At 53.4% G+C, this 13,480-nt stretch overlaps 1 protein-coding gene across 2 annotated transcripts in view; it reads right to left on the bottom strand.

Annotated features, from left to right (window-relative positions):
* Positions 1 to 11,827, bottom strand: part of SH3BP4 (SH3 domain binding protein 4) — a 99,412-nt gene extending 87,585 nt beyond the window's left edge. Inside the window, exon 1 of one of the 2 annotated variants that reach the window (XM_052636983.1) lies at positions 11,702 to 11,827. The gene's annotated coding sequence lies outside the window, so the exon portion shown is untranslated. The remainder of the gene's footprint in view (positions 1 to 11,701) is intronic. The other variant, XM_052636984.1, reaches the window with a different exon arrangement.
* Positions 11,828 to 13,480: the final 1,653 nt, after the last annotated feature.

The following is a 13,480-nucleotide window of genomic DNA, read 5'->3' as shown; positions in this document are numbered from 1 at the left end:
AGTCCCTGGCATTCACCCAACCGCCCGCCACACGTAAGTATCCGTTGGGCTCCCACTCAATTCCTTCGGGGCCCCCACTTAGCAGAGCTTCTCTGGGGAGCCAGTCCTGACCTCCAGCACACCTGGGGAGTCCTGACCTCTTCTCCTGGGACACTGGCGGCCGATTCCCGGCACAGAGGCTGTCCCTGGTGGACTTTCCATCCCCTCCATCCCCATCCCCTCATCAATCTGGCTCACAATGAGGGAGGAAATGCATGAGTTACAAGAGGGCCCAGCTCTCAAGCCCGATCTAGGGGCTCCCCACCCCCTCAAACTCCATGAGGTGGGCCTGGCAGCCAGGACAAATCACCAGCATGAAAGAGCAGTCCTCCTGCCTCCCGGGCAGCCTGAAAAGTGCCGCCTCATCTTACGCTGAGTGGACGATGACTCACGGGAACCCGGGCGCCAAGACAGAGGAGGCAGCCAGGTCCCCCGCAAACCACGCTCAGGACACGGGCCAACCAATATTCCGCCCATAACTCAGCTTCCCCCTCCTGCCAGAAGGAAGAAGTGCTGTGACGCCAGACCGCAGCTAGAAATCAAAATTACGGCCTTACCATCAGTGGAAGGTATTAAGTACTTTCTGCCCTTAATGAACCCACAGGTCTCAGAAATCAAGTCTGCGCCATCACCGTGCGCTAGATCAAAGTGCAGTCCGCCAGGTCACAGCTCCCCAAGGGACGCGGACAGCCCCACGGATCACTCCTGACGTCCATAGCGACAGGAGCCTGGGGAGCTCCAAGTGGCAGCTCCGGAAGCCGAATGCATGCACATCAGCCGCTTCCCTTCCCAGCGGGGAGAGGGCCCTGAAGATGTCCAACAGAAACATTTCCCAGGCTTCAGGACACACGACGTCCCCATATGGTACTATTTCTGAAACTGGCATGTGTGTACATTCCCTAAAACCGTGATAAGCACTCCCAGCCCCTGCCTGCCAAAACTCACAAGGTAGAGTGAGCACCTGGTCGGTCAGAAATCAATTCCCCAGGAATTCCCCGGTGCTCCAGTGGCTAAGAATCTGGGCTCCCGATGCAGAGGACCTGGGTTCAATCCCTGGTCAGGGAACTGGGTTCCACATGCTGAAACTCAAGATCCCGAGTACGGCAACCAAGACCCGGTGGAGCCAAATAAATAATTACATTAATTTTTTTAAAAAAAAGAAATCAATTCCTTGCAAAGGAGTGCCAGAGAGGCTGAGACTGATCTCAAAGTTCACCAAGTTTCACTCAACAGATAGAGAAACTCTCCCGGATGTCACTCCCTTTGGACATGCTTTTCTGAGCAGCGATTATGTCTTTGTGTGTGCTCAGTAGCTAAGTTGTGTCTGACTCTGTGACCCCATAAACTGTAGCCCACCAGGCTCATCTGTCCATGGGATTCTCCAGGCAAGAATACTGGAGTGGGTTGCTGTTTCCTCCTCCAATTATACCTTCACCCAATCATTAATAAAGTTAGAAGTTCTTTATAGACGTTAAGAATAAAAGAAAAGAAAATCATTGGAAGAAAAAACTTACATGTTTCGAAAGATGTTCACTGCAGTAACTTCTATAATTTGGAAACTGTCTATGAACAAGGACTTGTTAAGAGGGTGCATCCCCTAAGAGATTGACAGTAAAACTGAGGATGCAAATCTCTACTTATTGATCTGAAGGTATATCAACAATTTTTTGGTAAAAGGCGTTGTATTCATTCAACAGGGAAGGACTAACTGAAGGATAACTATGCATCAGGCATCTAGTGAGCAAAAAACCAAGTTCCCACTTCACCATCTTGTTGCTTTTGGAAGGATCTAGATTTACATGTCAGAGAAGGCGATGGCACCCCACTCCAATACTCCTGCCTGGAAAATCCCATGGACGGAGGAGTCTGGTAGGCTGCAGTCCATGGGGTTGCTGAGGGTCAGACATGACTGAGCAACTTCACTTTCACTTCCCACTTTCATGCACTGGAGAAGGAAATGCCAACCCACTCCAGTGTTCTTGCCTGGAGAATCCCAGGGACGGGGGAGTCTGGTGGGCTGCCATCTATGGGGTCGCACAGAGTCGACACGACTGAAGCGACTTAGCAGCAGCAGGTTTACATGTGAAATTACCTGAAAAACACAAAAATGCCCAGAGCAGTTACCCTGAGTGGCAGAATTCCACTGTGAACTTTTTTCTTCTCTTGCATTTTCTAATGTTTCTAAAGGGGCTCCATGATGGCTCAGATGGTAAAGAATCTGCCTGCAATGCAGGAGACCCAGGTTCGATCTCTGGGTCGGCAAGATCCCTTGGAAAACAGAATGGCAACTCACTCCAGAATTCTTACCTGGGAAATCTCATGGTCCGAGGAGCCTGCTGAAGTATAGTGTATGGACTCCAAAAGAGTTTGACACAATCAAGTGACTAAAACACACACACACACACACACACACACACACACACTGTTTCTAAAATGAACACATAATTACTTGAGGAAGCGAAAAAAAACCTTAAGTGGACACAGTTTTTTTAAGAATGAAAAATCACAAAAGACTCTTCCCGAAACAATTCATATATCTAGAAAAGATGTCTGTTGAACACTAGATGCTTCACCTCCCTCCCTGATCCCCCAAGGTAGCGAGGACATGTCAGGCCTTCTTGCAAGAGGCACAGAGCAGCCACTGGCTGCTGGGGCCCCCAGTCTACAAGCCAGGACCATTCTCCACTCCAGGTTTCAGACTGGAGTGAAACTTGCTGACCCCATCCCTCACCTCTCTTCCTGCACCAGGAATTTCAGAGACAGAGCAAAGACTGGGGATTCTAATCCTTAGCCACTTACCATTATCTTTAAATATCAATACTTACAATGGAAACACATTCTTTAAACATCAGACTGAATATCTAAATAATATCAAACCCCTGCACTCCTGTTTAATTCAGATGGTGAGGCATCACACAAAATCTCTACTTAACATTTAAAAAAAAATCTGCAAGTGTGCACAAGACCCCAAAGGCCACAGTCATGAAAACCTCCCCAGGACAGCTACAGGGCTCAAAGCACAAAAGAGGGTGATGCAGTAAGGTCCATTTCTCCACATGAAAATCTTCCAGCCAGGGAAGTTAAGTGGCACCAACACCGCTTTACAGGTAAGAAAGCCTAGCTTCAAAGAAGTCGAAGGTCAAAGCCAAGGTCAAAGCCAGAAGCAAACAGAAGTCAAAGATGCAAACACAGACAGGTGTGTGGGATTTGGAAGCTCATGACATCACCCAGGATAAAATAGATCTCAACAAAGACCACTGGAGACACGCCTGAGAAAAGGAACTTGTAACATTCCAGTTTGCCCTGACAATGGCCTCAGGTACAAAAAACAGTGTTTAGAAGAACATGATGGATGGTCAGTCACTTAATTTCTGAATCTCCCCTGATGACTTTCAGTTGTGCAAATCAGACTGTTTCATATTTGGCTGACCGAAAAGAAACATGTGATCAAAATGTGAAACTTCGGTCTCCTAATCCAGGACAGAAAGGTGAAATAGCCTAATGGCTGCGGACCAGCGCAAAACCAGAATAAAGTTTCCCTCCTTAAGATGTCGTAAACACTGATTTCTGAAGCCACAAGGGTGAAAAAACCCACAACTTCTGCCAGAGGAGATTTGGGCCAGGATGACAGCGAGGGAAAGGGAGAGCGGACCATAGCAGCTGACTCTTTCTACCATTTCCATCACCACCACCTGCTGCTTTGAGAGGCCCTGGCTCACAGGCCTGGCCCAGAGCTTGACATGAATTGTTATATGAAGAACAGTGACTCCAGCTATCATCCCCAGTTAAATTCAAACACGAGGTTTTATTTTCCACTTCTCTAAGGGACACACAACAAACATCTGACACCACTTGTCAAAACAATGATTCTCAGGGTAACTTTCGAATGTTTAAACGAAGCTGCATTTTTCACATATTCCATTTACAGATGGTCCCTGACTTATTGGATGTTATTACCGACTCACTGGACATAAGTGTGAGCAAACTCCGGGAGATGGTGAAGGACAGGGCAGCCTGGCAGGCTTCAGTCCATGGGATTGCAAAGAGTCAGACACGACTTAGTGACTGAACAACAAGCTGGCTCAGTGGTAAAGAATCTGCCTACCAGTGCAGGAGATGGGAGTTGATCCCTGGGTTGGGAAGATCCCCTGGAGAAGGGAATGGCAACCCCCTCCAGTATTCTCGCTGGGAAATCCCATGGATAGAGGAGCCTGGCAGGCTACAGATTATGATCCCAAAGAGTCTGATGTGACTCAGTGACTAAGCACAGGCGTGCGCACCTGACTTACATCTCTTGACTTTACCAGACTGTGAAAGCAACATGTACTCAGTAGAAACAGGACTTCAGATTTTCAATTCCGCTCTGTTCTGAGGCTAGTGTATGTGGGTCTCACACTCTTCAGTGATGCTGGGCAGGGCAGAGTGTGACCACTGGGGCCAAGAACAGACACAAAACTATTCTGCACCCAATCATTCTGTCTTTCATTTTCAGTACAATATTCAATCAATTATGTGAGCTATTCAACACTTCATTACCCAACAGACTTTGTGTTTGATGACTCTGCCCAACTGTGGGCTAACAGTGTTCAGAGCATGCTGAAGTTAGGGAAGATTAAGCTACGACTCTGGGGAGCTTAGATGTATTAAATGCATTTTCAATATGTTCGGCATACAATGGATTTATCAGTACATAACCTCATCTGAAGTCGAGGAAGAGCTGTACCTTCCTGTATCCTAAAGTTATAAAAATTAAAATCCTTTCCAAAAGGGTGATAGCACGAACAGGTAAACAAAGGCAGGAAGTTGGGGTAAGTGAGACGGCAAAGGGCAGAGCTGTGAAGGGACTGCCGGGCAGCATTTCAAGTCAGTTGATTATTATTCATAGGAATTGCTTTCCTCCTCTGGTATAATTTTTAGCTGTGAAGATAAGAAGAGACCATCAGTATCGCTGCTTCGTGGTTATAGGGCAATCACTGCCCTGGCCTCCACCCTGCTCCCTCCTGGTTCACAGGATGCGCTGTCTGTACAGCAAGGATGCGAAGAAAAAGAAAGTGCAGCCCCTTGTCCAGCAGAGCCCCGCCCAGGGGGATGACAGCAAAGAAGCAGTGGTCAGCTCCTGACCTCAGCAGTCAGAAAAGGCTTCCCTGAGGAGACTCAGGGAGCAGGGTCCTGGAGACAAATGAGGACAGTCCCCCTTACCCCAAAAAAGGCTGGTAAAAACAAGCTGCAGATGTACAACATGAAAAGGCATGGAGGAGGGGGAGAGGGGGAGTCTTTTAAAGAGTTAGTCCCCATGACAACCTCTCACACCCACCTCTTGCCCTCACAGTCCCCGGGGCCACTCACCCCCTCATTGGACCTCCATCACTCTGTGCTGGTCCTACCCGCCTCCCTTCAGCGCCCCCACCAGGCCTCCACAGCCTCAGCATCCCAGCCCCTCTGACATAATTCCAAGTCCTTCCTGCCTTGACATCCTCAAATGACACTAACACTCAGTGTCCGTGGGCTACATGTCTCGTCCTTGGTTTTCTAGAATCTTCCTCAGGAGCACAATCACATGGTCCTAACAAACCAAACCAGGGGCCCCTGGTCTTCCAGGTGTTACTTCTCTGATCATTCATGACCCAGAATTATCCTGTTTGTGCTGGGCTCCCAGACCCCTTCCTCCACATCCCAACCTCCTCCTGGGTGCCTTGTCATCATGGAGTGACTGAGAGGGGTGCTCCCAGGCCTGCTCCCCACTCAAGCCTGCAGTGAGCTCTTCCAGGGTGATGGTTCGACTCTAAGGAAGTGAGCCTCCAGCCAGCCCCTCTCACACAGCCGCTCCCTGACCCTGCGTGTGTATCACACGAGACAGATGCCTCCTTGAGCCTGCGTCTCAGGCCTGGTGGCCCCTTCCTGGTCCCAAGCTGCTCACAAGCCTGGCTCAGCCCATCTCCTTCCCACGCGCTTGCTGCCTCTCAAGGAAGCACTTACATTTTAAATAATTTGACTGCTAATTATGATAGCGAAAAAGTAATCAGCTTATGTGCAACCAAGCTCAGACTCTTAAAGGGCCCTCAGCCATCGAGTTTCTCCCTTCTCCCCTCGTACGATCCTAGGAAGGCCCTGTGGATGCCAGCTCTGTCTCCCTTACTCCACACGGTTCAACTCCTTGGCTTCAAAAACAGAGTTGACCACTCCTAGTCCCTAGTTTCCTTCTTATACAAATTCCCTACCTCGGTGGAGTTCAACCCTGGACACACATCAGACTGCTGATTCCACTGCTGCTGCTGCTAAGTCACTTCAGTCGTTTTGACTCTGTGCGACCCCATAGATGGCAGTCCACCAGGCTCCGCCATCCCTGGGATTCTCCAGGCAAGAACACTGGAGTGGGTTGCCATTTCCTTCTCCAATGCATGAAAGTGGGAAGTGAAAGTGAAGGCGCTCAGTCGTGTCCGACCCCACGGACTGCAGCCCACCAGGATCCTCCGTCCATGGGATTTTCCAGGCAAGAGTACTGGAGTGGGGTGCCATTGTCTTCTCCAGCTGATTCCACTGGGGAGCTTTTAAAGTTTCCCAGGTGGCACTAGAGGTGAAGAATCTGCCTGCCAGTGGAGGAGATGTGGGTTTGATCCCTGGGTCAGGAAGATCCCCTGGAAATGGCAACCCACTCCAGTATTCTTGCCTGGAGAACTGCCGTGGACAGAGGAGCCTGGTAGGCTACAGTCCACAGGGACATGACTGTGTGCACACGCATACACATAGGAGCCTTGAGTTTAGAAGCACTCAGCTCTTGCTGGCCAAATTAGGCTACTGAGCGACATCCAAATCCTTTCAGAACATACAGCTCCCGGGCAGCCATGGTCCAAGCAGAAGCCAGGCAACCATTTCACCCGTTCTACAAGGGGGCTGGGCTGGTGAGCTCAGTGCAATGAAAGGCAAGCTGGAGCCCACTCTTCCTGGCTACACAGATCTTCAGATACTTCATAATAATATTGCCAGACCCAACTGGCAGCTTGAACTCAGCCATGGGGGCAGGATGTACACGAGGGCAGCTGGCAGATGTTCGCATCAAGGCTCTTTGTTTTTCCCCTGAGAGCAGGTTGACCAGCACACTTCAGGCTCAGAGACCAAGGAAACATTTAAATTCCTTTTATGCCTGCAGACCTTAGCAAGCTTCCCTGTTTCATGAGAATGGGGCAGCGTTTTCCTCAGTGAAGCAGGCTGGGAGAACAGGGAAGGGGCGGGAGACTGGAGAAGGTGATTTAATAAGAATTTGGAACCACAAAAACTCTTTCACGGAAAGGATTCTTTTCAATTGGTTCAGAAGAGCTGGACTACCAGGCATCAGCTCAGAGTTCCCTGAAGACGAGGCTTCATGGAGCAGATAAGACTAATCTCATTAGTGTCTCCTTTATTTGATTGTACAGTGGAAGGTGGAACTTATCTTACATTTATTCAACAGCCTTCCTATAATCTTAATCTTATTCTAGTGACCCCATCTGCCCAGAATACCCTCTTTTCATGGTACAAGGACAAACTTCAGAGCAGATTCTGAGCTGTCCCCAACTTCAAAATCACCATCTTCCAAATACCTCAAACTTTACCTTGTAGATAGGGTGCAAGGTCATGGCCCTCTGGGGGACAAAGGTGCAAACGGATTGCCTTCCATTTAGGCTGCAAAGATTTCTCAGGTTTTGAAGATTTCACCACCTTTTTGTTATCACTGTCTAAAGGCGGTAGGCACTCTGCTATTTCCATGCCTGTGTCTTCACGTTCCCGAAGGTGTGACTTGTTTCTTTCATTTAGGCACACGGGGAGATGTGATGAAGAGCTCTGGGTTCAGGCAGGTATGGGTTTAAATCCCAGCTCGAGTATTTACTGGACAATAAGGCTGGAGGAGCGACTTCAGTTCTGGTAGTTTTCCTGTAAAAGGGAAACCCTCACAGTTTTTGTGAGGATTTTAAAGTCTGCATGCTGGATCAGGTCCATCACAAACCCTTAGCAAGCAATCCCCGTTTTGTGCTCAGGTGTGTCCGACTCTGTGATCCCATGGACTGTAGCTTGCCAGGCTTCTCTGTCCACGCAATCTCCCAGGTGAGAATATTGGAGTGGGTTGCCGTTTCCTCCTCCAGGGGAATCTTCCTGACCCAGAGGTGGCACCCAGGGATCGAACCTGTGTCTCCTGCATTGGCAGGCAGATTCTTTACCACCATGCCATCTGGGAAGCCCAAAGGATCCACATTACAACACCCCAAATCTCAACTTACAAGTCCATATTTGCTTACCAGTGGTTTGGGAAGATATTTTGTACACTTGGCAGATGGGAGGCAGTGATGAACTGTAAAGAATTTCACCCTTCGTAGAATCACATCACACACTCTTGTGTCAACATCCTTCCCCCAGACTCTGGTCCTGAATGCATCAGATGCTGTCCAGTAACACACGATGCCCGCAGGGCCCATGGAGAAGCAGGCTCAGGCTTCCTGGAAGACCCTGGTAAGTAGTTGGGTGTTTAGGGGCTTGCTGAATTATTTTTTCTGTCACTCTCTCCCTGGAGGGTGAAGGCAGAATGTGGGGCTTCTATTATGCAAGCAGCGGGGAGGCAGGATCCAGCTTGCAGAAAGCTGAGTGTCAACACTGGACTGCTCCGGGCTCCCCTCCTGGCCCTGAGGTCAGGGTAAAGTCTATTTAGCTGCCCAGTTCCTGGCTGTCAGGCGGTGCCCTCAGGACAAAGCAGTCCCAGTGCTCATCTCCAGGGCCTTAGGAAACACATCTCAGGGGACTGACTCCAATTCTCAGAAGAAAAATTGCAACGTGGCCCAATTCAGGTGTTGAATTTGAAAAGAACCAAGCTAAAGAAAACCCACGTGGCTGGCCCCAACCCCACAAGGCACACACAAGCCTGTTTCCTCAAACAGGGAGCCACGGTGGTTTGCCCCCAGCTGGGGTAAGGTCAGCCAGGGCCCAGTGAAGTGGCTTCTAACCTTGTTCGGGCCAAGGGCTCGCCTAAGAAGCTGAGGGAAGCCAGGTGGCCTCCTGCCTTGCAAGAAGGAAGCGCACACATCCCACACTTAACTGGCCCGGAAGCCAGGATTTAAACATGGGAGCGGCCTCCCAGGACCCAGGGGCGTCAACCTCGTTCCTATTAGCATATCTTATTATCACACCAGTACCACTAGAATGAGAAAAAAGTCTGTTGAAGCAGCCTGCAGGGAAACAATTCCAGGCCGCTGGGTGACTAGAAATTGAGTTAGCAAACAGCCCAGGAGAAAATCCAGGACTCCCCCTTCCTCCTAACTCAGAGAACATTCCGGGCACAACACTAAGAGCCCAGGAGCCTGGAAGGATACTTATCAGTAACTCGTCCAGCCCACTTTCTGGGTCCTTCCGGAAAGCCCCCTGTGTCTGGACTGTGCTCAGCTCCTAGCCCTTGGGCAGAACAAAGTGCTGGTGGGAGTGACAATTTAAAAAAAAATGAAACTATCAAATGACAAACTGGAACCCTCCAGACCTGCTACACAGAGAGGCGCTTCCGTCACGGCTGCTTTGCCAGGGGAACAAAAGGCAACCTGTGTGGCACCTCAGATGGCTCCGGCTCCAGCTTTTAGTATCTGAAATTAACAAATGATCCAAGTCCCTCCCAATTGCTTTCAAAGGCTCCTTAAAGCATGGTGCCAGAGTCTTGGGACAACAGGAAAAAAATTAAAGCTCACAGGAGCTTCTCAGGCACCACAGATCTGAGCGGGTCATTGTTCATCTGGTAAACAAGAGTGCCGTAAAACAAATGCCTAGGAAGCCAGGGTTTTCACTGTCTGAGTCCTTCTCCCAGAACTAACTGCTCCCTCTCAGATCAGCGTGGCCTCGGCATCAGGCCTATGAACCCTGGGGCTTTAATGCCAAAGCCCCCTTACACTCTGGGCATCTGCCCATGTGCATAAAGCAGATAGGGGAGACGGATAAGGGGGTTCTGTCTCCTTCCAAGCCTCCCACGACCCATTTCCTGAGGGACTCGGCCTGGAAAGCCAGTGCTGAGCAGGGAGCCGGGAACCTTCTCCAGACTCCACTGGACACTCCCGTCTCCTAGTCGGGATGACCAGGTGGGAGGTAGACTGTTTTATTTGATGACGAAAGCAAAGGACACGAATGAAATGCTTCCTAGCCCCTCAAAGTACAGCCGCTGTCGATGCAAGGATGTCGAAATGCTTTGCAAACCACCCATTAATTTTTATGGTGCCCCTGAGAAGCAGATTGAGAATCATTACCTTCATTTTTACAAGGCAAGGAACCCAAACCACAGCCAATCTCCTCTGAGCCAGTGGTCTAGCTGACTGCCGGCTTCTCTCTCCATCTCTGGCCTGCAGAAGGCATGGAAAACACCACCCACTACAAAGGGGACCCCCGGGGCCTGAGAAGGCAGCCAGGTCCAGAGACCCAAACTTTGGTGCTCAGAGACAATCAGGTTTAAAAGGAGGGGAGGGGGAGAGCTTCACAAAGGGATTGCTTTCATTTAGTCAAGAGAGGTTCAACGTCTAAACTCACCGATTAGATCAGCAAGCGGGTGCAATATGAATGTCAAAGAAGGTAAATACTGCAGCCGGTAGGAACTGTGGGATCAATGATGGTTTCTGTTTTACTGTTTATATTTCTGTGCTTTCCACCCAGAAAATAGTGTTTCTGTGATCCGAACAAAAGTTATGTGTGAACTTCTTACTACTAATAAAGCACACAGTACCGATCTAGTTGCACTAACATGGAAAGAAAACCGCGGATAACATCCTGCCCGGGTTCCCTTTTTGAATCGCATTGACCGGTAAGGCTCCACCGGCCTCTCCGCACGCAGGAAGCCCGGCCGCCGTCCCCCTGGGGGCACCGGGGGCCGTCCAGCACCCCCGGGAGAAGGGCCAGAGCGGCCTGGTCCCCTCGCTACCCGGCCGACCGGGGCTGGGAGCCGCCGGCCTCCAGGGATAGGGTCCTACAGACCACCAATACGCATCGCGGAGCCGGCTTCCCGCGAAACACCACTTAGCAACGTGCGTCTCCGCCAGTCTTCCCCGCCCGCCCGCCCGCCGCCTCCGCCGCCGCCGCTGCTGTCACCTCGCGGCTGTGGGTCACCGGACGGCGAAGCCAGAAATCGGGATTCTCATTTCCATCCTAAAATGAGGGGGTCTCGGAAGAAGTTGAAACACGCATTGTCATAAGTTTAACCCCGGACTGAGCGCCCTTCCCTTCGACCGGGACCCGCGCCAGAGAAAGCCCCTGCGCCTCCAGACCTCGGAGCACCCACGGCCCCCCGAGCCGAGCGCCCCGAGGACGCGAACAGTCGCCGAGGAGGGTCACCTCTCAGGGCCGGCCTCGCTAGGACCAGGGAAGGGGGATCTGCCGGGCTCACGCGGGGGCCGTAAGTGCGGCTCGGTTCCTGGAACCCCGAGCCAGGCCAGCCTGCGCCGAGGTGACGGAGTCCCCGGGGAGCACGAGGGGCGCGCAAGGCTTCACGAAGCCGTCCGGCGCCAGCCGCGCCCGGGCACCCCCGGATCCCCGAACTCGGGCGGCGGGGGATAACGATCGGCACCCGCGAGGCGCGCAAAGCCGCCGAGCCCCAGAAGGCGCCGCGGGAGCGCGGCCGGGCACGGGGCTGGAGCCGCCCGCAGGGGCCGGCCCGGGCGCGCAGCCTGCCTACCTGGCTCGCATTGCGTCCCGCGGGCTCCTGCGGTTCTCCCCGCGGTCTGGGAGCGCGCCCGGGCCGGCACCGCGCGCCGATCCGCGGGAACCACCGCGCGGAAGCAGCGAGTTGCCGGGACCGCCGAGAGTGCTGGGAGCTCTCGGCCCCCGCCTGGGAGGGCTGAGGGTGGTCCCCGCTCCGGGGCGGGGCGTGCGAGGCGGGGCGCGGGGCGCGCGAGGCGGAGCGCGGGAGGCGGGGACCAGGGAGCGGGCAGCAGTGGTGGGGCGGGGGTGTCTCCTGGCCCGGGCGGGGTCAAGACGGCGGGGTCTTGGAGCGGGATCGCGGGGGAAGGGTGGTCCTGCGCCGGAGCGAGGCGCCTTGGGCGGTAGGAGACAGAGACTGAGCCGAGCGCCCTGGAGAGACAGTGGTGGGACGACGCCCAGGACCAGTAGGCGACCGGGTCCTAGCCCGGGCCTCCCGGAGCCAGGGGCGGAGCGCGGGCGGGCGGGGGGCGGGGAGAGCTCGGAGGGGGCGGGGCCCAGAAAGCGGCCAAAAGGCGGGAGCGGGGTGGGAATGAGTGGTGGGCGTGGTCATGGCGGGGGGCGGGGCCTGCCTGGGGCGGTGGAGAGGAGGGCGTGGGGCGGAGAGGAGGGCGTGGGGCTGAAAGAAGCAGAGGGCGGAGCCGAGCGGATGTGGCCTGGGGCCTGGGGGAGGGGCGAGCGGCGGGGGCCGGGAGGCGGGGCGGGGTACGGACAGGCAGGGGGCGGGGCAAGCTCGGAGGGGGCGGGGCCTAGAGAGTGGTCAAAAGGCGGAGGCGGGGTGAGATTGGTTGGTGGGCGTGGTCACGTCTTAGGGCGGGGCCTGCGCTCGGTGGAAAAAGCAGGGGGCGGAGCCGAACCTTTGAGGGGCGGGGCCGAGCTGCTGTGGCCTGGAGGCTGGGGGACTGGCGGGCCGCGGGGGCCGGGAGGCGGGGGCGGGGCCGAGCTGGAGTGCGGTGAGGCCGGGCGGGGGAGCGCTCGCAGGCGAGGGTCTGGCGCCGCGTCTCCCCGGGCCGCGGCGAGGATCCGGCCTCGGCGTCTCCTCCTCTTCCTCCTTTAGGCGGGGGCCCCGGAGCGAGGCCCAGGAGGCCGGGCCCCTCCGGAACCGTGGTGGTTGGTACCGAGCAGATCTAGAGGTTGGGGTCGTCTCGAGACGTTTTGGCCGCGCTCGCAAGCCCCTGGCATCTTCCTCCGCCCACCCCTTCTCTAGGAGCCCCAAGCAGAGACCCCTGGGTGATGTTCTGATCCGCAGACTTGTTGGCGTCGGCCAGATCGCGGACATGGGCACCTGATTCTCAAAACCTTTCTTACACTCGTCTAGGACCGTAGAGAAATAAAAAGCATGTGGGGACCAGCGCAAAGTTTAAAAAGTAAGAACAAGAAAAAAAGGCAGTCGCGTGGAAAATTACAAAGAATTTCCTGCTGAGCAGATCGCAAATGGAATACACAGCATCTGGCCGTGTACAAGTTCTCTGGTCGGTACACCGCTGGGTCATCAGTGCCTAGAATATGCCTGGCACGTAGTAGGTACTCAACACTTACTGTGTGGCAAGCAGTTTCCATGGACTGGAACATTTAATCTCCCCCAAATCCCACACTTGGCTACCCTCATTAGTCCATTTCACGCCTGAGTACGCTGAACCTTGGAGAATTAATTTGACAGCAGGAAACTGGTAGAACCAGAGTTTGACCTGAAGCCACTCGGGAGGTTGGGCTCTAGCCATTTCGAGGACCGATAGTTACCATATTGAAGGACTGG

The sequence above is a fragment of the Budorcas taxicolor genome, chromosome 3 (genome assembly GCF_023091745.1).
Source record: "Budorcas taxicolor isolate Tak-1 chromosome 3, Takin1.1, whole genome shotgun sequence".
NCBI lineage: Eukaryota > Metazoa > Chordata > Mammalia > Artiodactyla > Bovidae > Budorcas > Budorcas taxicolor.
The sequence above is the reverse complement of the archived record's forward strand: the minus strand, read 5'-3'. Positions and strand labels throughout refer to the sequence as shown.